Source organism: Lathamus discolor, unplaced genomic scaffold (assembly GCF_037157495.1).
Source record: "Lathamus discolor isolate bLatDis1 unplaced genomic scaffold, bLatDis1.hap1 Scaffold_160, whole genome shotgun sequence".
Taxonomy (NCBI): Eukaryota; Metazoa; Chordata; class Aves; order Psittaciformes; family Psittacidae; genus Lathamus; species Lathamus discolor.
This window is the reverse complement of record NW_027069189.1, coordinates 84,078-95,000: the sequence shown is the minus strand read 5'-3', so window position 1 is coordinate 95,000 and position 10,923 is coordinate 84,078. Positions and strand designations below refer to the sequence as shown.

Here is a 10,923-nt window from a genome sequence, read left to right as displayed (position 1 = left end):
AGTGACTGCATGGTACAAGGCGGGGGAGAATCTGAAGCAAGGTGCCTTCTCTTCCCAAAGCCATCTTGGTTGTTCCCAGTGTGGAAAAGAAGCAGAGTCCAAGGAAGTACAGGGTCATCAGATGATGCTAGCTTTGCTTGCACTATTGGCATTTACAAAACCAGAGGCTGACATATCAAAGTGCAGGAAAGGGTCATTATTCCACTCCCTCCCACAGAGATGACAAACCATTAGCAAAGAATTTGGGAGATCACAACAGCATAAAGTACTTTGCCTTGTTAGTAGAACCAAACATCCTCACAGGTCCTCCCCACACACACAAAGTCTCAGCTCTTGAGGTGCAGAAATTATCAGACATTTTCATTTAGCTGGAAACCCCCCCTGCGTTTCTGCAGAGAAATCCCCATTTTGAAACTCTTCTTCCTCATTAACACCACAGATCTCTTAGAAAGGAGGTGAGACTGGTGCTGCCTGAGGGATCTAGGGATTAAAAGCCCACCCAAAGCCCGCCTTCTTCCTAAACCTTTTTTCTTTCTAAACCCGCTCCCTTTTCCTCAGAGTGAGTTGGGGTTCCTGCTCTCTGCTTTAAAGAAGCAGAGAGGCAGTTACAAGTTGGCAACTCTGAACTTTGACCGCTGAACAGGAAACAAAAAAAGTCAAATTCAAGAGGCATTTTAGGAAGCACTGGGGCAAGTCAGAGGGCTTGTTTCCAGCAATGAACAGATGCACATGTCCTCTTGATCACTGCAGAAGCGAAAAGCACAGAGCACAGTGTCTGTGTAGCCAGTGCCCTTCCCCATCCCCATTTTGGTATCCATGCTTCATTCTCCCCTCTTTGGGTTACATTAAGTGTGCAGAAATACATGGCAGCATTTGGACTGAAACCCTCACATACACCAGACAGCACATTCCAGGAGGTAAACCAACAAACACATTATGGCCTGTACCCTCAAGGTATCAAGTTTTTAAGGATGAAGAGCAGTAGGCAGTGGAGAACTGAGGACAGAAAAGGGGAGGAGGAACATGAGTTGTGTTTCCATGCCAGGAGAGGATCAGAGTGCCATTCCTGTTAGCATCAGGCTGTAAGAGGAGCGCAGACAAGCAGATGGGCGGAGCAGAAGTGAAAAGCCAGCCTCCCATCTCCCCACAGTGTTGGGGGCTGTAAGAACTTCCGTGCATGCTTTTAGAGCTGTCAACTTCTCTTTTATTGTTGCCAAATTGCGCACTATTTTTGAAGGTGGTGGTTAACATCACATCATTCTCTTTGGCTAATGGCTGGGGAGACATCTTGCTGATAGGGTGCTAGGGTGGAAGGGTGGGAAGTAGCTTATTTGATGGATGCATTTTGTAGGTAGTGGCTGGTGAATCTCTGTGCCCTCGTGAAGGGCACACACAGAGTGGAAACATAATTCAAAGTTATGAGATGGGCAGTGTGTGATAATACAGCCCTGGTTCCACTTGGGAAAAGCGAAACCCCAAACAAAAATGCGTGACCTGACCTAGGAAATCCTAAGGCTACCTGTGTGTTGTTGCTGTAAGAGAGGGTAAAACCAGTTTCTTGTCTCCCCAGTCATCCAGGCACTTGTGATGGCTGGTACCCAAAGTCACCCACCAGCCTCTCTAGGCAGATGTGCCAGATGCTGCTTTCTTTTCCCCAAGTGAAAACACAGAAGTAGGAGAGCAGGTGGAATCAGCTCTGCAGAGGAGCTGTGCTGATCAAAGGAGGCTTGGCTGCATGCTCTGAGATCTGAGCTTATCTGTCCGTCTTCCGATTTGTGTAGTCAAATGACTCCTACAAAACCTCTGCCCTCTCTGCAGTGTGTGTATGTCCCGTATGCTACATTGAAGTCAACTGCTTTGAGAAAGTGACCCTCAAACTCTACATGCTTTTGGAATTACTTTCTGTCTGCTTCGAAAGCTGGCACATGGTGATTGTCATCGTCCAGTGGCAAGATGCTAAGGGAGAGAAATTAATTAAATTCAAAGCCAGCTCGGAGTAGCTTCAGGAAAAGGAAAGTTATCCTTTAATCTCGGTGTGTGGTTGAGATGCTGCTTTCTTTTCAAATGAAGTTCTCATTTAGTACTGTCAGGTTTCTGCAGCATTAACCATTAGTCCTGTCACTTCTTCAGGGCTGAGTCTGGCTGCGTTATCATGCACCGAGCTCTGCTCTGATCATAAAGCAGCTCTTCTACGTGAGGCTGAAGCAATATCTGCCAACACCTCTTTTTATCTCGGCTTTGCAGCATAGCCTGTAATTTTCTGTACTGCCTGAGCTCCAGCTTCTAGGCAATACAAGGTGAGCTGAGGACCTGTCTTCAAAATCAAGGCTTTGGTTTCTTTAAAACAGACCAATCCCCAATCTAAGCCCCCTGATATTATGTGAGTACATCGAGGCATGTCAAAGAAATGCGCAGGGACATATTTGGAACAAAAGCTTTCCTGTAGTCAGCTGATTTCGTATCTGAACATGTGGCCTGGTATAGAATCACAAAATGGTTTGGGTTTGAAGTGACCTTCAAAACACATCTTGTCCAATCTCCCTGCAATGAGCAGGAACATCTTCAACTAGATTGGCTTGGCAGAACCACATCCCACCTAGCCTTGAATGCCACCATTCTGATGGGTGCGTCCGGCACCTCTCTGGGCAACCTGTGCCAGGGTTTTCACACCCTCATTGTACAAAATTTCCTTCTCTCATCCAGCCTGAATCTCCCTCATTTAGCTTGAACCCATCACCCCTCATCCTGTGGCAGCAGGCCCTGCTAAAAAGTCTCTGCCCATCTTACTTACAGGCCCCTTTTAAGAACTGAAAGGCTGCAATAAGGTCTCCCTGGAGCCTTCTCCAGGTTGAACAAGCCCAACTCTCTCATCCTGTCTCCGGAGCAGAGCTGCTTCAGCCCTCCGATAATTTTTGTGGCTGTCTTCTGGACCCTCTCCAACAGGTTCATGTCTTTCCTGTACTGAGGACTCCAGGAGGAGTAGTTGCCTCTCCCCTGCCCTCTGATGGGTGCAACACATGTGGCTCAGGTCGGTTAAACCTGCAGACAGCATTTTCACACGGATGCTGCAGTTGAGCTCCTGGTGTTTTCCCTTTGTTCTTGATTTAAGCCTGGTTTTCCCTGTATTTGCAGGCTTCTCAGAAGTACAAGCAGCTCGCTTTGACGAAGCAATGACTGCAAAGCACTGAGCACTGTCACTGATGGGAGAGCCCATCAGATACCTGAAGATCAACCGGTTTGAGAGGCTCCTGCACCAGCACAGCATCTCTACTTTCCTGGTTACAAATGCACAGTTCCCAGATGAGATTAGGTAAGAGTTGGACAAAATACCTCCCTAGTGAAACATTTGAGTGCAGACTTGTGTTTTAATTGCGTTTTATCGCTCATTGATCAGCTCTGTGCTGACAATGAAAAAGCCCACTCGGCTTCCATTTGATTTTAACCGTCATCTCCCCATGCTCTTTCTCATCTCTTTTTCTACAGTTCAATTTTTCTGTATCTCTTAGAGTGGGATTACTTCTGAAAAGGAAGAGGATATAATACAGAACCTCTTGCACGTGCAGCGGAAGAAGAGCTGTGTGTTGGGGACACGGGCGATAACTAGTGCAAATGTTTCTGACAGCAGGAGACTGAGCTTGTAAATTGCCTTTTTCATGTGTGAGCTTCTCTTGCAGTCTGATCTTTGTTCTAACTCCAGAAGACAGTTTGGATGGGGCTTGTAGCAACCTGGTGTTTTAGTGAAAAGTGTCCCTGCCGATGGCAGGGGGTTGGAACTGGCTGAGCTTTAAGGTCCCTTCCAGCCCAAACCATTCTATAATTTTAAGACCAGCTGCAACAGCTCAAGCCAAAGATCTATCTCCAGCAAAACCTGGGGTGCAGGATAAGAAAAGGTGAAAAGCATGTACTCTTCTGCCAAAGTGGGATCAGTAGTTTTTAACCTCCCTCTTGGGTGCATTTGAGCTACAACACTCCAAACATTTTCATGATCTCTGATGAAAGTTTTCAGTCACAGCTGAGCAGTGACCTGAAGGCCCATGGGATCATGGCTGCTGCTGTCAGCTCTGAACAGAGTCTACCATTTAACAAGCTTTGTAGTAATTAATGAAGCACTCGTGGTCCCAACATCACATTATTTGCCAAGTGCTTCATGAAGATGTCTTCCGTGTCTGTCTTACTGATACTGTGCTCTGATGGAAGCAAGTACTTCTATTTACTGATTTGGCAGAAGGTGACACGCTACCTGCTGAGACAAACAGACAAGAGAGACTGCTTCATTTGAATAATGAGATTTTCTGCCTTCTGAGAGGACAGTGGTAGACCATTTTCTGCCAAATTCACATTAGCAGACCCGGGAGGCTCTGTGTAATCGTGGGACACTTTCTCCTGCAAATGCTGAGTAGCTTTACCAAGGTGCCTGCGTGCACCTAGAATTAAACTTGGCTAGGGATGTTAAGGATAACAGGAAGGGATTCTACAGGTACATAGCAAACAAAAACCAGACTAGCGACAACACAGCCCCCCTGAGGAAGCTCTCGGGAGAACTGGCTGCACAGGATTTGGAGATGGCTTAGGTTCTGAATGACTTCTTTGCCTCGGTCTTCACTGGCAAAGGCTCTGACTGCACCACCCAGGTCTTAGAAGGTAGACTCAGGGACTGTGAGAATGAAGACCTTGGGCCCACTGTAGGAGAGGATCTGGTTCGAGACCATCTTAAAAATCTGAACACGCACAAGTCCATGGGACCTCATGAAATCCATCTACGGGTCCTGAAGGAGCTGACGAATGAAGTTGCTAAGCCACTGGCCATCATATTTGAAAAATCATGGCAGTCAGGTGAAGTTCCCGACAACTGGAAAAAGGGAAATATAGCCCCCATTTTCAAGAAGGGGAAAATGGAAGACCCGGGGAATCACAGACCAGACAGTCTCACCTGTGTGCCTGGCAAAATCTTCGAGCACATTCTCCTGCAAGGCATGCTAAGGCACATGAAAAACAACAAGGTGCTTGGTGACAGCCAGCATGGCTTCACTAGGGGGAAATCCTGCCTGACCAATTTGGTGGCCTTCTATGATGGGGCTACAGAACTGATGGACAAGGGTAAAGCAGCTGATGTCATCTACCTGGACTTGTGCAAAGCGTTTGACACTGTCCTACACAACATCCTTCTCTCTAAATTGGAGAGATATCAATTTGATGGATGGACCACTCGGTGGATAAAGGACTGGCTAGATGGCCACACGCAAAGAGTTGTGGTCAACGGCTCAGTGTCCGGCTGGAGACCAGTAACGAGTGGTGTCCCGCAGGGATCAGTGTTGGGACCGGTCTTGTTTAACATCTTCATCACTGACATGGGCAGTGAGATTGAGTGCGCCCTCAGCAAGTTTGCCGATGACACCAAGCTGTGTGATCCAGTTGATACGCTAGAGGGAAGGGTTGCCATCCAGAGGGACCTTGACACACTTGTGAGGTGGGCTGATACCAACCTCATGAAGTTCAACCAAGACAAGTGCAAGGTCCTACACCTGGGTCAGAACAATCCCAGGCACAGCTACAGATTGGGCAAAGGAGAGATTCAGAGTGGCCCTGCGGAGAAGGACTTGGGGGTGCTGGTCGATGAGAAAAAGAACATGAGCTGGCAGTGATGATCTCCAGAGCTCCCTTCCTACCCTGATGATTCTGTACTTTTGTGACTGCAAGCAAACCAGGGCTGATGGAGAGGCTGGAAAGAAGGGGCGGGAGGGAGGGGGAGAGCTAAAATTCCCCCAGCCCTCTGCAGGGGTATTGTGGTTTAAACAAAAGTCATCCATAAATCACACAGTTGCTCTCTCACTCCCCCCTTCTTGCCCTCCTCCTACTCCCGGAGGGATGGAGAGGAGAATCGAAAAGAATGCAACTCCTACCGGTTGAGATAAGAACAGTTTTGTAACTAAGGTATAACACAAATCACTACCGCTACCATCAATAATAATAATGATAAAGGAAATAACAAGGGGAAAGAATACAACACCTCAACACCAGCTGACAAATAACTCACCCCACTCCTCCCCCCAGCCGAGCACCGACCGATACCTCCTCCAACCCTGCCGTCCCTAGCCCTTACGGGTAACTCTCTGTTACATCCTGGGCATGACGTGCTATGGTATGGAATACCTCTCTGGTGAGTTTGGGTCAGGTGTCCTGTCCCAGCTTCCTCCCAGCTTTCCCTCCCTGACAGAGCATGAGGCTCAGAAAGTCCTTGTCCAGACGAAACATTTGAGCAGCAACTAAAAACATCGGTGTTATCAGCACTGTTCCCAGGCCAAAACCAAAAAACACAGCACTGCACCAGCTGCTAAGAAGGAGAAAAATAACTGCTGCTGCTGAACCCAGGACAAGGGGAGACTGACAGCGCCCACTGCTGCATTGCCATGGCCCTGCAGGCGCCGATCTACAGGTGTGTGGAGGAGGAGGGAAAACATAAGCTCTGGGACTTGTTGCGCAAGAAGTACCAGCAGAAGACAAGGGCGAAAGTGGCACCCCCGAAGGCCTGGAATGAAAAGCAAGAGCAGTGGGAGGTCCAGGTACTGCCGCAGTGAAAAATAATTAGGAAAAGAGCATTCCTGTCCTCCAGGGAGCCAAGGTGGGAAGGTCCCTAAGGCATAGGAGCGTGGAGGATGACTGTCCTCTGTGGGACTGTACCAGCTCGAGGCACCTTCCCATTGCCCAACGACATCTCCTATTCTTCTCTCTGTGCAGGGTCCTGCATTCGTGGCATTCCCACGTGGTGGCAAGACACCAGGAGAGGATGAGGAGAGCCCAGAGCACAGGCTGAGTCTTTGCCATTCGCAGTACTCATATGTGCAAAGGTGAGCGTGGACCAGCTTCAGGACAGACCTGGGCCAGCTGGGGGCTGATGGCCCAGCTGGCAGTGGGGGGAAGCAAATCCCAGAGCCATGGGTCTGGACAAGGCTAGCATCCTTTCCTTTCTCATGTCCCGGCTCAATCCCCAATGCCTGGTGCCTCTCTGCAGCCCCAAGCATAGTCAGCACTGTGGGGCTGAGTGAGACCATAGGGTGGCCATGACTGGGAGAGCGGAGAGGCAGGAGGGTCTCGGTCAAGATGTGGGACTTGCTCCTCATTTTGGTAGGAGACTTTCCCCAGGGACCCAGTGGGCTTTGCAAGGAACAGCAACCCGCCTCCTCAGGAAAGTAGTGGAACAGCCAGTTTCTGTGGTGGTGAGGAGGAGTCCCTCATGTAAAGATCTCCAAACATATCCCTTGCCTAGCATTGCCCTTTCTTCCTTCGACTTCTTGCAACTCCTGGGCCAAGGGGGGCTTCTCCTGACAGCTCTCATGGTGTGGAGCACTGCAGGCTGGGATCGCATCCCAGGCACCATGGCTCTGATCTCTCCAGCCAGAAGCAGATCTCACCGCATGTGTCCTGACTAGAACTGTAGTGTTGCTCTGCACCCTAACCTCTCTCTGCACGCAAGGCTACAGAGTTTTCTATTCAGTTCCTCAGCTCTGGGGAGCAGATCCAATGCACAACAGTGGGATCCAGGAAAGCCTCTGAGGCACAGAGGCTCCCAAGACTGATGTCCAGAAAAGCCTCCTCCAGGATCACAAGCAGCAGCGCCATCCAGCCAGGCTGTTACCAGCAGTGCTTCCTTCTGATCAGTAAAGACCTCTATGCAAAGCACTGTGTCTGACACTGTGGGTCTTTCCTTGGTGGCTGTGAAATGCGCACTAAGCGGTGGGTGAGCTTTGGTGGGGCAGGGCAAGGCCACTGCAGGACAGAGGAGTTTCAGTCCTACTGAAGGGCAGCCCTGTCCCAAGGCTTTGCTATAGCAGCTCGGCAGCAGCCCTGCTCTTGATGGTCCCTGCCCCTTCTGGTCTCTGGCAGTGTGCCCTGCCATGGCTGCACAGCTCTGTTGTGGAGGGTGGAGAGGAGAGGAGGGAAGAGGAGAAGGAAGCACAGTGCTGGGCACGCAGGGCAACACAGCTGCCAAGGCAGCACCCAGAGGCTTGAAGAGCCAGGGCCCTGTACCTGGAGGCCAGCTGTGTCAGAGGTGCCCCGAGCAGGGACAATGAAACCCTAGGCAGGAAGCGTGCCTGGGCAGAGGGAAGCTATGGGAGGCAGCTTTTCGGTTGGGTAGCTTGGTTCTGCCAAAGCTCTGCTCAGGTTCCTGAGCTTTTTGTTCAACACTTGCTGGTTAGAATGGCAGGGGGGAGCTGAGGGGACACAGGGACACTTCTGAAAGTCCTCTCCAGACACGGGAGGGGACATAATGCCTGCCCCTGGGGGCCTGAGAGGAGGCTGTGAAGGAGGAGGGAGGGAAGCCAGGAACTGCTGGCTCTTGGGCACCCACAACCTGCCCAGGCTCTGTGAGCTGCTGGCAGCGATGCTTCCCACACTGAGGCAGGCTGAACAGCACCACATGACATAGGGGCAGTCTGTTAATACTCTGTGTGCCATTTGTTCCTGAAAAGCCCTGATCTTGTGGGTCTCTGAATTGGGCTACATAGAAGATACTCTAACGGCATGGCTTCCTTGAAGACAGTGTCCAGACAGAGCTCTCCCCTTCTGCAAAATGCAAACAGCATAACACCACTGCTGCAAGTCCTTGGGACAAGCAGAACTGATTAAATCAACTCCAGCTGGGAAAAGTCACAGAGAGAGGAAAAAACTTCCTGGGGCAAGATTGCAACTGCACAAGTCACAGCTTCCTCCCCCCTGTGAAAGGAGCAGCTTCATTTTATTTTCTTTCTTATTTCCTCTCTTAAAGGACACAGAAGTCTTCCAGCTGCTATCTCTCGAACTGAGGCACCAACAGAGGCACCATCCAAGAGAAGGCCCTGTGTTAAAGCACCCTCAGGAAGGATGAAGTGTGTGAGAAGGGGGGGCTGTAGGGTAGGATGATGCTTCATCCTCAGCTGGAAACTTGGACAACAACACCAGCCGCTTTCTGGGATGCTCAAGCATTTAATAAGAGACAGAGGAAGGTTTCTGGGTGAAAGATGGAGCCTCCTGGTCCGGCAGGGTCAGCGAGTGGCCCTGCTGCTGGCCCGGCTCCTTTGGCCAGTGCTGGTGTCGCCTTGGAGCATCACTGATGGGGCAGCTTCTTGGTGAGTGCAGCGGAGTCTTCAGAGCTGCTGGTCTGCCTCTTGCGAGTGCAGCGGGGCCCGCGCTTGGAGCTGGCCCTGCCCTGGCGGGGAGCAGAGGGCCCAGGCACAGCCTGTCCTGGCTCCTGCTGCGCAACTTCCTGCTCCGCTGGGGTGGGAGCGGGGCCGCAGGCAGGACCCCCCTGCACGGCAGCGCTCGAGGTGCTCGGGAGCGCGTCTGCGTCCGCCGCGTCCGCGCTGCTGGAGGGGGCTGCTCTGGGCACGGGGGTCCCCAGCGTGCAGGCAGCGGGCCTGGGGCTGGGCTCGGGGCTCAGCTCCCAGCCCCCGGGGCGGTCAGAGCGGGTCACTCTGGTCGTCACGATCCACTCGCCTCTGTGCTGGCTGCCAGAGGAGGTGGTTCTCACCACCAGCTTGCCCTTGCATCGCTCCTGGCAGGCCTTCCATGCTGGTGCATCAACTGGGCCATTTCTGGAGTGATTGCCGGCTGGATTTGATCAAGAATTCCATGACATTTCCACACTCCCTGGCATCATTCCCCCAGCCAGCAGCAGCAGCACACTTAGGAGCCTCTCTTGATGAATCCAGACATCCACTGGGCAATTATTAATTTTGTTAAAGCTGTATTCCAATCCCTTTCAAAGGCAGGACGATACATGAATATCCATTGAAGGGGGAACACCGTGACACCCACTCTGACACTCCAGTGGGTTTTTCCCCGATACAAAATACCTCCTGGAAAAAATGATGCCTTTCTGGCGTGTCATTCGTGGGGTTTTTACTGGAGTTCGGGAGACCCTGAAAGCAAGTAACACAACCGGAGGCTCCAAGGCAGTGCTGAGCAAGCTGCGAGGCCTGCACATAGCCGGGGCTGGGCCAATGTTTGAGGTGGTTACTTCAGCCCTCTCACTATGGGCAAAAATTTCACTCCACATTTCCCTCCACAAACCGAAACCGCAAAAACGTCTGGTTTCAAGTAGGCAGAATGTGCGATTCCAGCTCTCCATAGAGATGCACCGTTCACCACGGGAAGGCTGGACCAGCTGCACTGGGGTGTTGCCTCTTTCCTTCACACCTGCTTCGCCTTTTCTTCCTCCTACCAAGCAGGACTCACACAGTATCACAGTGCTAGGAACAGGTCCCCTCCAGCCAATTCACCAAAGCTGGGTTTTTACAGTGCGATTTCTTTTTAAGGCTGATTCCTAGGTCTGGAGGGTGGGAAGTGGGGAAAACTGGGGGTCTGTGACTGCACCGAGTCCTTCCCATAGTTTCCTAGGAGACTGGCTGCCCGCGCTGAGTGATGACGAATGCAGGACTGGATCTGGTCCCCCACCCTGCACCATCTCCCCCTGCAAGCCACCAAGGCCATGCTGCTGAGCCCTGGCCCTTGTCTCAGACAGCAGCTGAGCTTTGTAGAGAAAAATAAATGAGAAAAGAAACAAAATGAGAATTTCAAATGAAGAATGAAAATGAAAAGCTTTGTGGGCGCCAGGCGCCAGGCACCGGCCAGCGAGGCGCCCTCCTCACAGTGAAGGAAGGAACTGGGACATGCGGTCTTCAGCTCTTTAGCTGTACGAATCCCACCATGGCCATCACACCCTGAGGAGAGGGCTGTGGACATGGTTCACTAGAATGGCAAATGAAACCCCTTGTGCAGCCCGCAGCTGCGCTTTGCAGGGCAGTGAGCATCCCGCCTTGCTCCGGACTCTGCTGCCTCCAAAGCATCAGAAATGGTGCAAAGGGAAGGCCCTGTGTTGAAGCACCCTCAGGAAGGATGAAGTGTGTGAGAAGGGGGGGCTGTAGGGTAGGATGATGTTTCATCCTC

At 51.3% G+C, this 10,923-nt stretch overlaps 1 long non-coding RNA gene across 1 annotated transcript; it reads left to right on the top strand.

Moving 5' to 3' along the window:
* Window positions 1-3,135: 3,135 nt before the first annotated feature.
* LOC136006374 (uncharacterized) lies at window positions 3,136-7,517 on the top strand. The gene is made up of 3 exons (XR_010609100.1): window positions 3,136-3,310; window positions 6,736-6,845; window positions 7,493-7,517. It is a non-coding gene; the product is annotated as an uncharacterized LOC136006374 (long non-coding RNA).
* Window positions 7,518-10,923: the final 3,406 nt, after the last annotated feature.